The 15732-nt window shown below is 39.2% G+C and overlaps 1 protein-coding gene across 3 annotated transcripts in view; it reads right to left on the bottom strand.

Annotated features, from left to right (window-relative positions):
- LOC120304292 (neuroligin-4, X-linked) overlaps positions 1-15732 on the bottom strand; it is a 516091-nt gene that overhangs the window by 368174 nt on the left and 132185 nt on the right. The gene's annotated exons all lie outside the window — the stretch shown is intronic.

Raw genomic sequence — 15732 nt, forward strand, 5'->3', positions numbered from 1 at the left:
CTCTCTTATACTAGCTATATACAGATGGTCCTTGACTTACAATAGTTCATTTAGCTATTAGTTCAAAGTTACAATGGCAAAGTTACAAATGATCTTTGACTGTTTTCACTCTTATGACCATTGCAGCTATGGTCATGTGATCAAAATTCAGATGCTTGGCAACTGACTCATATTTATGAGAGTTGCAGTGTCCTAGGATCATGTTATCACCTTTTATTACCTTCTGATAAGCAAAGTCAATGGGAAAGCCAGATTCACTTAACAACTGTGTTACTAACTTAACAGCTGCAGTGAATCACTTAACAACTGTGGCAATAAAGGATGTAAAATGGGGCAAAACTCACTTAACAAATGTCTCACTTAGCAACAGAAATGTTGGGCTCAATTGCAGTTGTAAGTCAACTCTATATGTAGTTCAGCATGTTAATCAAACTCTGGACAAATATGTAGTCCAGTAACTTAGACTCCTGTTTGTACCATATAAAAAGGATGGGAATTGCAATCTAAAACATCTCAAGAACTATCTGTCAATGCTGTGAACATTGGATGTTCCTGTTCTGACAACTGATGAAAATGCAGCCATTTTCTCTATTCCTTTAACATGCTTTTTTCTTACTTTAGAAATTAGGTGCAGCAGAGGGGGGGGGGGGTTGGAATGTAAGCTCAGTTAGACATAATAACGCTGCTGTGATAACATTTTGGCAGGCTGTGGAGCTGATGAGAAACCGGTGCTTTAAGCTAATTGGGGAATGTGATTTATGACAGTTAATTGGGGGTGGGAATTGTACTTTGTTACTTTGTACCTGGGGGAAGGGAATTTAGTTTTTGGGTTCAACTATGTAGTGCCGATACTTTGTATCCTGAATAAATGTACTTTAAGGAAGAAGGATAGATGGGTTTCATCTATCGGAACCATGACATTAACCCCCAAACTACAATTTTCTACCTTAACCACATTGGGGTCCTGAGCTCCAGTCACCATCCCTAAGTCAAGGGACAGGCTGACAAAGACTCAAGGAAGATCTCAACATGGAAAAGGAAGAAGTGCCTGGATCCAGCACCCCAGCCATGGTTGCCACCTCAGCAGAGGGAACACAAGCCAGTGCACCGGTGAAGAAGGAATCTTCCAGGCTTTACAGCTGGGGGAGAGACCCAAAATGCAGGAGCTGATCTGGTCTTTGGAGTGGATCCTGCCCAGTGGAGACTCCAAACCCCCGTCGAGACGACCCTGCCAAAAGTAAGTTCTTCGAAAGCATCCGAGAGAATCGCATTCCCCGAGCCGATGAAGAATCAGAAATCAACGACTACTGAGGACTCTGGAGAATAGTAGTACCTGTCCATGGCCCATAGCCAATCAGTGGAAAGGTTGGTGGAGAGGTTTGAGGGGCTAGAGATGAAGAGTGGGGAGCAACCCTCTCACTCTTCCCATGCACGTGATCACAACAATCAGCAGAGCAGACACCAATCCATACCTAAAAGAAGCCCTAGCCCCACCTATGGAGCACAAGCAGCTTCCCCATCTTCGAAGCTGCCAACATTAACCTCCAGCTTTGCAAGGAGAGTCAGTCCCAGCTGCCACTCTGAACATGGCAGCCTGGGACATCATCACTCCTCTAGAAGCCCAGATTGCTACAGGTACCGTGAAAGCCCTGACTATTGCTACCATCGGTCACATAGCCCAGAGCTTCTCTGTCACCACCACCTAAGCCTGAAGCCTATGCAGGGGGAAGACTCAGATGTCAGTATTCAACATGATATAATGCAACAGCTGCGTGATCTGTTGGCCAGGCAGCAACAAGTGAGAGCACCATAGCTGTTGGGGCCCCTGCAACCATTGGGGATGCTGCAGCCACCGCCACTGGGAGGTCATCAGCAGGTGGGAGTGCCACAGCAGTGGGGCTGGTACCAGCCCCTGAGTGTGCAGCAACTGCTGGGAGGCCTGCATCAATTGGGGATGCCACAGCCACCAACAGGAGCACAGCAACAGTGGGGCTGGCAGCAACTTGTAATCTGAAGCAACTGCTGGGGGGCCTGCAGCAACTGGGGATGCCACAGCAACCCCCGCCGGGACCGATGGGAGGCCTGCAGCAGCTAGGGATGCCACAGCCACCACCATCAGGAGATTAGCAGCCATTCAGAGTGCAGCAGCAGTGGGGTTGGCAACAGCCCCTGAATGTGGAGCAACCACTGGGGATGCCACAGCCATCATTGGGAGGTCAGCTTCTGCTGGGGATGCACAGCCACAGCAGGGAGGCCAGCAACCACTGGGAATGCAGCCAAACTGGGGGGACAGCAACCCATGATAGCATCACCCCTCAGAGTGATGTTTGATGGTGATCTGGAGAAGCTTATCTTCTTCCTAAATCAAATGTGTTCCTACGTGAATAGCAATGCCAATTTCTTCCCTAATCCAACTGCTATGGTTGATGCGGTCATGGCCAATTTGGAAGGGGAAGCATCTTAGTGGCTAAACAATTTGTACAATGAGGAGGCAGCTGAGTTCGAGAACCTTCACTTCTTCCTCGTTGGACAAAGAACCAGGTTTGAGGACCCATCCATAGCTCTCAAAGCGGAGACACAAATATACAAGATAAAACAAGATGGCAGACCTGCTCTGGAATATGTATGAGAATTTCATAAGATAGCAGGTCGAATAGAAAGGTGGCCTGAACAGTCTCTAGTGCACCACTTCAAGGAGGGACTAGACAATCATCTTTCCCAAGCCTGTGTCTATCAAGCTATCCCTAACCTATTGCAAGAGTGGTACCAGACAGCAATAAGATTGGATGTTGAGCTAGCTCTTTATAAGAAGCCACCACCTCAAGAAGCCAGGCAGAAGCCAGAACAGACCAAACCCCCCCCCACATCATGGCTGCAGAGCCCCCCAGACCACATGCTGGTCCACCAATCAAATGCTTCAGATGTGGGCAACAAGGACACTGAGCAGCGAGCTGCCCGGTCTCATACCCCCCAAAAGCAGAGCAGATGGGGACCACTGGTGAGGAAGAAACTAGTCCAGCAGCGGGTAAAAGAGAAGTCAAATTGGATCATGCAAGGACACATTGTCCAGGTTACATCACTCACACAGGAGAGTGCTGAGACCCAAGATGGACCCACCACCACTCTGCCCTCCTATGATAGCGATGACGAGAACGACCCGATGGTCAATCAACCCATTCCACTTTTTTCTCTCGTAGCCAAACTCATAGTCCCCAAGACAGGTGCATGAGTAGATTTGAAAGTGCTAGTGGATTCAGGGTGCCCCTGGTGTGTTATTAACTTGCCAGTTGCCCTCAAACTGGGCATACGAGCAAAGTTGCTCTCCAAATCCGTGAAATTTAAGCAAGCTGATGGATCTTTAATGGGAGGAGGTATGGAAAAACACGAAAATCACTCTGAAAAATCATTCCAAGTTGGGGGAAAAGTCTATTTATCCACAAAATATTTACGACTTAAGTTGCCTAGTAAGAAGTTAGGACTGAAGTATCTGGGTCCCTTCCCCATAGTAAGAATTATTAACCCAGTCACAGTAAAATTAAAGCTGGGCCTCTTGTGGTAGCTGGACAGACTCATTATGAAGTGAAGCGTATTCTTGATTCTAGCCTTTTTTTAAAATTTTATTAAAGTTTTTATTAAGTACAAAGAAAAAAAAGGATTAAAAGCATTGAACATGGTAAATCATCTTTGACTGACATCTCAGTCCATATTGTACATTAATTACATATAATATATCTATATACAACTATACATTTCTTTTTTTTTAATTAATTTTTTTTAAAATTTTACAATAAAAACCCTTTCCCCAATCCCTCCCAACCCTCCCCAAAACCCTCCCCCCTTCTTCTCAGCGCTGAATATAGGCTTAACTAGAACTTAAAAGAAAATTTTTTTTAAAACCCAAATAAACCTTAAACTAATATCATTACACTCGATAAACAAATTATGACATACTTTAACTCCATTATATGTAAAAAACAAAAAGGAGGATAAATAAATAAAAGAAAAAAGAAAAAAATAAGAAAATAAAAAAGAATAATAATTATACTTCTACATAAATATCTTTAACTTTAAATATAAATTATTCAAAAGCTAGATGGTATTTTCTTATATCATACTTATATTGTATAAAATTTATCCATCTTTTCCACACCAAGAGATACTTCTCTTGCGATTGGTCTTTCAAGAAAGCCGAAATTTTTGCCATTTCCGCTAGATAAGATACTTTAAAAAACCATTCTTGCAAAGTAGGCAAAAATTCCTTCTTCCAGTATTGCCCTATTAACAGCCTAGCTGCAGTAATTAAATTTAACATTAAAATAGTCTCTTTATCATCACAATCTGAAACAATACCCAACAAAAACAGTTATGGAGTAAATTTTATCCTTCTTTTAAAAATTCTTTGAATATTCCACCATATCTTAATCCAAAAAGCTTTTATACTTTTACATGACCACCAAATATGATAATAAGTGGCATCCAAGCAACCACATCTCCAACATTTAGGCTGCAGGTTTGAATACATATGAGACATTTTTTTGTGGATCAAGATGCCATCTATAAAACATTTTATAAAAATTTTCCCATAAATTTTGGGCTTGTGTAAATTTGACATTCCTCACCCAAATAATCTCCCATGTATCTAATAGAATCGGTTCATCAAAATTTTGTGCCCACTTAACCATACAGTCTTTAACTAACTCTGCTTCTGAATCCAATTCCACTAACACACCATAAATTCTTTTAATGTGAGTTCGACTTTGATCTCTGATTTGTTTTAACAAATTCTCATCCTCTCTAAACAAGCCCACCTTATAATCTATCTTCCACCTTTCCGATAGTTGTCTATACTGAAACCAAGAATAGATAATATTTTCTTGTACTAATTCATCCATAGATTTTAATTGCCAATTTTTACCATCCCACTTAAGTAATTGTGTATAAGAAATAGTATCCATCTTAACTCCTCTCCTTATTCCTTCTATTGCATGCCATGGAATAGCCCATAATGGAATTCTTGAGTCACTTCTATAATATTTCTTCCAAACCCGAAGTAAAGAGATACTTAAAATGTGAGATTTAAAAACCCTATCGACCTTTTTATTATAAATTAAATAGGCATGCCATCCAAACAGTAAATCCCATCCCTCCAGAAGGAGTATATCTACATTTGTTAAGTTAACCTAATCACTAATTAATGTCAAAACCACAGCGTCATAATACAATTTCAAATTCGGTACCTTGAGTCCACCTCTCTCTCGTATATCTTGTATAATTTTAAGTTTTACTCTTGGTTTTTTCCCTGCCCAGATAAATTTATTGATGCCTTTCTGCCACTCATCTAAATTTGCTTCTTTCTTTAAAATAGGTATCATTTGAAATAAGAAAAGAAATTTGGGCAAAACATTCATTTTAATCGCTGCTATTCTCCCCAAGAGGGACAATTGCAGCTTTTTCCAATTATCCAAATCCTTTTGTATTAAATAGTGAAATATTTTCTTTCTCTTTTGAGGGGAATTAAGGCCATTAGCATTCCATGTCAGGAGCTTTACCATCTCCCTCATCCAAAAGCCTAGAGAAGACTGCTTGGAGATCTGCCATTGAGGATTGTACCGAAGATCTTGCTCCTCCCACAGGCTCAGAAACAAATTCTTGTGAAACTTCTTTGACATCTTTCTTCTGTTGTTCCTTTTCCTTACGTCTATACGCTGCCCGAGTCATTCTTTGCTCTTTCATCTTAGCTTGTTGAAACCACTCAGCCTGTGATTTTCCAGCTTTCATCAGTACAACTTTTTCAGACTGCTGCTCAACCTCCTTCCCATCCAATACTTTAAACATTATAGGTGGTGATGAGCGTGCTCCCAGGACCGAAGTATAGAACTCCTTTGCTTTAAAAACAGTATTAAGTCTATAACATATCCCCACATGGCTCACCACTATTCCAGTCGGGATATCCCATCTGAATGGCATTTGCCTTTTTTTAAGTTCATCTGCTAAGAAAGCAAACTCTTTTCTTCTTAAAATTTTAGATGGGATCTCCTTTAAAATTATAACATCTTGTGCAGCAATCTGGAACCTCTTATTATAAAAGGCTTGTATGATTTCATTGCATAGAGATCTTTTCCCAAAATAGATTACCACATCTCTTGGCAGATTTCTTTGCTTTGCAAAGAAACTATACATTTCTGATCTCTATCTCAACTTATCTCTTTACTGTGACCTCCATTTTTTCCCTCCATCTATAAAATTTATTCCATAATCGATAAAATTCTGTTTCTTCCTGATTTTTTAATCTTTTAGTTATCCTATCTACTTCTGCGCAATACATAATTTTCTTTATTAGTGCTTTCCCACTCGGTACTTCCATTGCTTGATTCTAGACTTTTTAGGGGAAAGTTACAGTACTTAGTGCAGTGAAAAGGATATCCATTGTCTGAAACCACATGGGTAAAATCTATTATAATATAATATAATATAATATAATATAATATAATATAGTATAGTATAGTACAGTACAGTACAGTACAGTAATGTAATATAATATAATATAATATAATATAATATAATATAATATAATAATATATTCTATGAGAAACACCCCAACAAAACAAGGGACAACACTTAATCTATGATTTTGTTTGAATTGCAGGATTTGTCCTCTTTGTAAGGGGGCCCGGATGTCAACGCTGCTAACATTGGATGTTCCCGCTCTGACAATTGATAAAAATGAAAACATTTTCTCTATTCCTTTAACATGATTTTTCTTACTTTAGAAATTAGGTGCAGCAGAGAGGGGAGGGTTGGAATGAAAGCTCAGCTAGCTATAATAATAACGCTGCTGTGGGAACCCAAGGACAAATTGAAATGTTTTGGCAGGCTGTGGAGCTGATGAAAAAGCCCATGCTTTAAGCTAATTGGGGAATGTGATTTATGACAGTTAATTTGGGGTGGGAGTTGTACTTTGTTACTTGTTATCTGGGGGAAGGGAATTTAGTTTTTGGGTTCAACTATGTCAGGGGTGTCAAACTCAATTTCACTGAGGGCCACATCAGCATTGCAGTTGTCCTTGGGAGGCTGGGTAGGTGTGGCCAGGGTGGGTGTGACCTACTGGGTGGGTGTGGCTTACTGGGTGCGCATGGCCAGCAATACATCATTCGTGTCAAAGGTGCCTGTGGGAGCCTGGGCAGGAATGGGACAGACCTGAGGGTCTCTGGCAGAAGGAGGTGGGACCGGGGCAAGCACCAAGGCATGGTCCTCACTGTTCCTCTCAGGCCATGCAGGGGGGCTGGATGGTGCTGCGGGCTTCCTGGAGCCCTGGGCAGCAGAGGTCAAATGCCCAGCCCGGCCCTCAAACACCCGCGGCACCAAGCCCAGCCCCACTACCCCACGGGGGTGCCCAGCTGCACTTACCTCCTCCTCAAGGCTGCTGCTGCTGTGCTTGCTCTCCTTAGCCAGGTTGCTCATGATGGGTATGAGGGCAAAGTCAGAGGGAGGCCCACTCCCTCTCCATGGGAGAAGACCCGGCTTTGTATCCAAAGCTTCCTTAGCAATAAGATGGGAGACCCCCAGGATAGGCCAGGAGGAGGGGGCAAGGGGATGATGAAAGGGCAGCAGGGCAGGACTAAGGCAGGACTTCCCTCAGTCCCTCCCTCTCCTTCTTTCCTTCCTTCCTTCCTTCCTTCCTTCCTTCCTTCCTAAGAACAGAGTGGTGGGGGCTTCCGGTGGTGTCGTTCTGTGCCGATGGCAGCTACATTGTAGTCGTCTGCCTGAGATCGTGTTAAAGCCACCATGATAGCAAACATCAGCTGTTCTGCGGCTTCAAGCTTCTCTCCTGGGCAAAGGGAGAGAAGTGAGGTTTTTTGCCTTGTGGATAGTGGTGGAGCCACTAAGATCCCGAGGGTTTTTTTCGGGATCGAAGAGTGAGCTCCCATGGAGTCCTAGGCAAACTCCGCGACTCAGACGCCTTTGTTCCCTTTTTTTCTTTGGGGACGAAGCAAGACGCAGCCCCCACCTCTGCTACTTATGTTAATTGGTGAGTTAATCCTGAATGCGGACAGAGCTGATCAGGGGAACAGATTTACAGCTTAATTTGAGCTTTAACTCTTGGAAGAAGAGTTTTTCTTTTGTTCTTGTTATAAGGGGGAAATAAAATGGCGATGAGTTGCTTTTTCTTCTCATGTAACTCTTTTTGATTGAACTCTTGGATTTTTAGTGGTTACATGAGAAGGGTAATTATATTATTTCTTCCTTTTTTATATATATATTTAATTATAAGAGGTTTTTTGTCCTCTCTTTTTTTTGCTTTTTTTTTCTGGTCTTTTGGATTTTTTTGGGGGGGGGGGAGAAAAGTTTTTTCTAAAATGGCTTCAAGCATCAAGCAACTTCTGCAGTGCCTAAGATGGCTTCCTCTCCGGCAATACTTACAGTGCAACAACCTAAAGCTAAATCACCACCACCCTCCCCGCCAATACCAACACTTACAGTAAAAGACATTCAAGATGTTATGGGGAATGTTGTTTGTCAAATCAGACAAGAAATGAAGGAACTTTTGGAAGAGAGAAATAGAGTTATGAGGGAGGACATAGTAATGGCTTTGAAAGGACTTGCCTGTTGTTGAAAAGCTGGATAACCGTATTGAGGATGTTGTTGACAAAGTAGATTTATTAGAAGATCGTGTTGAAAATGTCGAAAAAACAGTGGAGATTTCACAGGATGAAATTCTTATGTCTCAGTATAAAGAGATGGAGTTCGCTTTGAGAATCAGAGGCTTGAGGGAAAACATGCAAGAGAACTTGAGGGAGGTGGTGGCAAATGATATTGCTGTGATACTTGAGAGGGAACCAGAGGAGATATTGAGGGAAATAGAGAAAATATTTAGAGTCAATTCCTCGATTGCAAAGCAGAGAAACTTATCAAGAGATGTGGTGGTTCATTTTGAAAAAAGATCTCTACGTAATGAAGTGATACAAGCATTTTATAATCAGAGATTTCAGATTGCTGCTCAGGATGTGATAATTTTAAAGGAGATTCCATCTAAAATTTTAAGAAGAGTTTTTTTTGATTCAAATGAATAATTCTTATAGGCAAAAAACAAATGCAAAAATGTAAAGAATTAGAGGAGGAGATTAAAATAAAAGAAAAAAATATTAATTATGAATCCTTCAGATAAGAATGTAAAGGCTTCTATAAATTTGCTTAAATCACAATTTAATATGTTAATGGCTGACAAGGTTGCAACCAACTTAAGTTTTATGAAACATAATACATTTTGTAATGCAAATAAATCGGGTAGATGGTTAGCTTATCAATTAAGGAAAAAACAGAGGTCGAGAATTATAGATAAAATAAATTATAATGGTAAAGTGGTTTTTCAGAAAGAACTGATAAAAAAATCTTTTTTAGATTTTTATACAAAATTATACATGGGCCAGAAGGTCCAGAGTTTGGATATAGATAAATATTTACAAGACATTCATTTTCCTAGATTAACAAATGATCAAAGAGAGGAGATTAATGGGCTAATCACTTCACAGGAAATTGTTAAGGCAATTAAATAATTAAAAGTTGGTAAAGCTCCTGGCACGGATGGATTGACATCAATTTATTATAAAACTTTAAATGAGGAGATGATTGAGCCCTTTTTAATAGTATCTTATCAGGTTCGGAGGTACCTCCATCTTGGAGAAGGGCTTTTATATCTTTGATTCCAAAAGAGGATCAAGATCTTACTCTACCTAAGAATTATAGACCTACATCTCTTTTGAATACAGATTATAAAATTTTTTCAAAGATTTTGATGAATAGACTCATGGTTGTATTGAGTCAAATTATACACACAGACCAGACTGGTTTTATAACTGGGAGGTACATGAAGAATAATGTTAAACAAATTATTAACTTAATTGAATATTTGGACAAAAACAACCAGATCCCTGCGGGTTTGATTTTTTTAGATGCGGAAAAAGCTTTTGATCAGTTGAATTGGCAATTTATGTTGAGATTGGTTGAACAAATGAATTTTGGGGGAAAAATTTGGCAAGCCTTTAGAAGTATTTATCAAAAACAATCAGCCCTACTTATAATTAATGGAGGCTTATCTGAGGTTTTTCAAATTGAGAAGGGCACAAGACAGGGGTGTCCTCTGTCTCCATGTTGTTTGTTCTAACATTAGAGATTTTGCTGATTAAAATTTGTGAATCATCTAAAATAAAGGGAATAATGATTAATAAGGGAGAATACAAATTAAAAGCTTTTGCAGATGATCTGGTTGTAACTTTGTCTCAACCAGTTGACTCAGTAGTAGAATTGTTGCAGATTATAAACCAGTATGGGCGAGTTTCTGGTTTTAAAGTCAATAACAATAAGACTAAAATTTTAACAAAAAATATGTCTGATTTGGATAAGGAAAGATTAGTTAATTTGACAGGTTTTGAAATTGTAAAAAAGGTAAAATACTTGGGGGTTTATATAACTGCTTCTAATGCAAAACTTTATAAAAATAATTATGAAGTATTATGGCTTAAAATGCAGAAGGATTTGAATTATTGGAAGAAATTGCAATTATCTTTATTAGGGAGAATTGTTGCAGTGAAAATGAATCTTCTGCCTAAATTTCTTTTTTTGTTTCAAATGATACCTATTTTAAAGAAAGAGGTAAATTTAGAAGAGTGGCAGAGGGGGATTAATAGATTCATTTGGGCTGGGAAAAAACCAAGAGTTAAACTCAAAATTATTCAAGATGTTCAAGAGAGAGGTGGACTCAAGGTGCCAAATTTAAAATTGTATTATGATGCGGTGGTTTTGACTTTGATTAGTGACTGGGTTAACTTAACAAATTTAGATGTACTCTCTTTGGAAGGATGGGATTTATTATTTGGATGGCATGCGTATTTAATTTATAATAAAAAGGTGGATAGCCTTTAAGTCCCATGTTTTAAGAATTGCTCTATTGCGTGTCTGGAAGAAATATTGTAGGGTAAATTCTAGAATACCATTGTGGGGAATTCCTGGACACGCTATAGAAGGGATAAGGAAAGGCGTGAAAATGGATAGGATTTCTTATAAGCAATTGATTAAGTGGGAAGGGAATAAGTGGCAATTAAAATCGATGGAGGATTTATTGCAAGAAAACATTATTTATTCTTGGTTTCAGTATAGGCAGTTATTAGAAAAATGGAGTATAGATCAAAAAATGGGTTTTATTGTGGAAGACGCCAATTTGGTGAAACAAATCAGAGATCAAAATCGAGCCTATATAAAAAGAGTTTATAATACTTTGGTGGAATTGGATTCAGAAACAGAATTAGTTAAGGATTGTATGGTTAAGTGGGCTCAAAATTTTGAAGAGCCGATTCTATTAGATACATGGGAGATAATTTGGGTTAGGAATGTTAAGTTTACCCAAGCTCAAAATTTATGAGAAATTTTTTATAAAATGTTTTATAGATGGCACCTTGATCCACAAAAGATGTCTCATATGTATTCTAATTTATAGCCCAAATGTTGGAGATGTGGTTGTATGGATGCAACTTATTATCATATTTGGTGATCTTGTAGAAACATAAAGGCTTTATCAAGATTTGGTGGAATATTCAAAATTTTTTTAATAGAAAGATAAAATTCACACCACAATTATTTTTGTTAGGTATTATTGAAGATTGTGATGGTAAAGAGATTATTTTAATGTTGAATTTTATTATGGCAGCAAGGTTATTGATTGGGCAATATTGGAGAAAAGACTCCTTGCCTACCTTAGAGGAATGGTTTCTTAAAGTTTCTTATTTATCAGAAATGGCAAAAATATCGGCTTATCTGAAAGACCATTCACAAGAGAGATATAACTCTGTATGGAAAAGATGGGTAAATTTTGTTCAGAACAAATATGGGATTAGAAAGTATTATTTAGCTTTTGAATAACTTATTGTATAAAGTTGTTATGTTTAGATTTGTTGATTTTATTGTAATGGAGTTAAAGGGGTTTAATAACTTTTTAGGATTTATGTACAATTGTTTGATGTTTATATAATTTTTTATGTTTTTTTTGTTTTTAGCTCTGTATTCAGCTCTGGGAAGGGGGGAGTTAGTGGGAGGGAGGAGGGAGAGAGGTGGGGAGGGATTTTATTGTAAAATGTTTATAAAAATTTCATTTAAAAAAAAAGAACAGAGTGGTGGGAAAATATCTGAGATGAGGGAAGGAGAAAAACAGGCATGAAACGCAGCTGGGGAGATGTCACCCTTTTTGAGGAATGAAGAAATGCACCATCGCCTGGAAGTGGCCAGCACATGACCCTCTTCTACTTCACATATCTTTGGGGGAGGGGATGCTACGAGCAATGTGAGAGTCGATGTTACCTGCATAATGCCATCCAGCCCCCAGCCTGTCTGGTTTTGGCAGGCAGCGAGGTGCTCTCCTCACAGTGCCGAGAGGCTGAGCCGGGCAGTGCAAAGCTCACCAGCTTTGCACCTTGCTGCCTGCTGAAATCAGGCAGGCTGGGGGCTGAGCGGCAGCATGCTTCTTTTTGAATTTGTGCCACCTGGTTCAGCCTCTTGGCGCTGTGAGGACAGCACCCCACTGCCTGCTGAAACCCCTTCCCAGAGCCCATCAAGCCAGATATGTGAAGTAGGCGAGGGACATTTGCTGGCCACTTCCAAGCGATGGTGCATTTCTTCATTCCTCACAAAGGGTGACACCTCCCCAGCACACACCCAGGGGGTGAGGCCAACACAGCAGGGGCCTTTTGGAGCTAAGACTGAATGTGTTTCAGCATAGAAGGCCACCACAAAATTGTACATTGGCTCCCGGGTGGCCTGGGCTGGGGCCAAGGGAGCGGGGGCCGTTCCCTCACTGTTTCCAGGATGCCTTCGCGGGCCACATGAAACCATGTCGTAGGCCGCATCTGGCCCCCGGGCCTTGTGTTTGACATGTCTGAACTATGTAGTGCCAATACTTTGTATCCCAAATAAATGTACTTTAAGGAAGAATTTTGCCTCAAAGTTCTTTTGATGGGTTTTATTTATCAGAACCATGACACTATCTATATCAGCCATGGACTCTGTGAATCTTAATGAAATAAGCTATAGTTCATGAAAGCATAAAATTTTAAATAAAATCTTCTAGTCAGATAAGGGTGCTTTAAGACTCCTCATTTTATGCCATTCTAGACTAATGAGCAGCTCTCCTCCTATAAAATTTATAAAAATCTAGCTTGTCTTCTAATAGCTCCTTTCCAAAATTCAGGTAAAGAATCTTTGCAGCCCAGTCCAATAATTAAAGGATTAAGCAGAACATTTTTGTATACTTAACATCTTCTCTGCCAATGGTTATTCTATTACTTCTGGGCATCTCTTTCACTTTTATTGATTTAATGCACATTTTTATATACCGTATATTCCGGCGTATAAGGCGACCCAGTGTATAAGACGACCTCCGACTTTGGCGCCAAGTCGCATGCCTAGAAAGCCGTCTTATATGCCGGAAACTACCGTTATTTCCGGTGTATAAGACGACTCGGCGTATAAGACGACCCCCGACTTCAGCGCCAATTTCAACGCTTTCAAAAGTCATCTTATATGCCAGAAAGTACGGTATTGCTCATCCCTCAGCCTGGTATATCTAAAAGTAATTTGAGCCTGTAAGCAAAATACTGATCTTTTTAATTATATTCTATTTGCAGTAAGAATAAGAAGTGTCAGTTCAAGTAATTTTCTACATCAGGACCTAAACATGCACCAAATGAAATTTCCATGGTACCTTGAAGAAATAAACACTAAATGTTATCATGGTAAGTATTTCCAGTTTGTCCTGAGGGTGTATTCTATTTTTAACATAGGTCTTTATTTTACCATTAGCTATTCATAATATCAAGTAGTTTCCACAAAATCTGGATTCGTAGCAAGTAAGCAGAAACAAAATTCCCTTTCTATTAAGGTTGGACAGAGAAAGAACAAACAAAAATTATATGTGAATTTTCATTCATGGATATATTATTCTTCCTTTCAAACAAAATAAAAAATAGACTCATTTATACCAAGTCGGAGTTCCACTTCTTGTTTTCATTAACCATATTTAAGAGTAAAGCTATCAGGACTGTGCAGGCTTCAAAAAATGACTCAGAAGTGAATTAACCCAATACATATTTAATATGGTTTAAAAGCAACTATAGGTTTTCTTTGTCAGCTTCAAATGGAAGCCTGAAAAAAGAGATTCCTGATAGAAGTTACACATGTAATCATGTCAGAACCAAATCATTTGTTTCAAATTGTTTTCAAAATATGAAAAGCACCACTAATTAATAAGTGGTAATTTATTTCTGCCGAATATATTTTGACATCTGTAAGATGCTTGACTTTCCAAAGATGAGGGAAGTGGAGCAATCTACCTAATATTGCCTCTAGTTCCACCTACTACTACTATGTCATTCTCAACAATAGAGAATATCTGCAGGAATGCAGGGGTGGAAAGTTCTGCTATTATTTGTTTTTTAAAATCTCAATACTTTTTTCAATTAAAAAAACATATTTAGAAAATAAAAAGAAATTATATAATTAATGAAAGGAAATTTGTGATAACCTCACTTTTGTAAATAATAATAATAAACATCAAAAACATCTGCCAGATTATCCCATCTCTTTTAAATGGAAAATCTGAAGCAGTATGGAAAAACATCACCTGAAACAGGATTGTTGCTCAGCACTGTCTGTATATAAAGCCAAGACACTGCAATAAAGTTTGGACTGGACAAAATGTGCCACCCTCACCATCAACAGGGGAAAAATAATGAACAATGAAGGAATCAAGATGCCCTATGGAAATATCATAAAGTGTCCAGATGAAGACAATCACTACAAATACCTGGGCATCCTTCAAGTGGACAATATCCATCTCACTGAAGCCAACAAGGTTAGAAGTGAATAATCATGAGAGTAAAGGAGAATTTAAAGCCCAAGTTTGGTGGGACAAATACCATCAAGACAATTAACTTATTGGATAGTTCCAATCATTACATATACAGCTGGAATAGTTGACTGAACTCAAGCAACACTAAAAGCTTTATATAAAGAAAGACCAGAAAAAGGATGACAATGAATTATTCCTTTCATCTATGCACTGGCATTGCCAAGCTCTACTTATCAAGGACCATGGGTGGGCATGGAATATTACAAGTACATCAGACAGATGAAAAAGAAAGATGAGACTTCCAGTTTCGGCAGCCAATGAGACAGATGGAAGAAGCTGGGGCTCCAGCTTCTCAGCCTGATTTTGCTTTGCCCAGCGACCCTAAAGGGTCGGAAAGTTGCCCTGGAGGGGTAACAAAGAAGGAGGAATACTTCAGGAGCCCGGACCAGATGGCAGTAAGTCTGAGCGAACTGAAGAAACCTGAAAGAATGGAGGAAAGGCTGCTGGGTGAGCCCAGGCAGCCCAAGTCATTGCCAGCTGGAAGGAAAGTGAAGAGCTGCGGCACTCTGCCAAACAGCTGATTGTCAACAGCGTACTGAAGCTGGGTGAGCCATTGTTTTTTCCTTTTCCTTTTGGATAAAAAAACGTTGAGCCCGATTGGGAAGAGCTAAAAAGTAAAGACCCCAGAAGGATTGAAGCTAAAGGCAGCAAGCAATTACAAAAGGGGAAGATATTTAAGGAATACAAAAAAAAACCTTTCTAAAAATTGAACTCAGATTGATTCAAAGAAGGACTACTTTAATCTACAAGAGATGGAAAAAATTTCTAGATATAATCTT

The sequence above is a fragment of the Crotalus tigris genome, unplaced genomic scaffold (genome assembly GCF_016545835.1).
Source record: "Crotalus tigris isolate CLP2741 ecotype Arizona unplaced genomic scaffold, ASM1654583v1 scf7180000017633.3093840, whole genome shotgun sequence".
Lineage (NCBI taxonomy): Eukaryota > Metazoa > Chordata > Lepidosauria > Squamata > Viperidae > Crotalus > Crotalus tigris.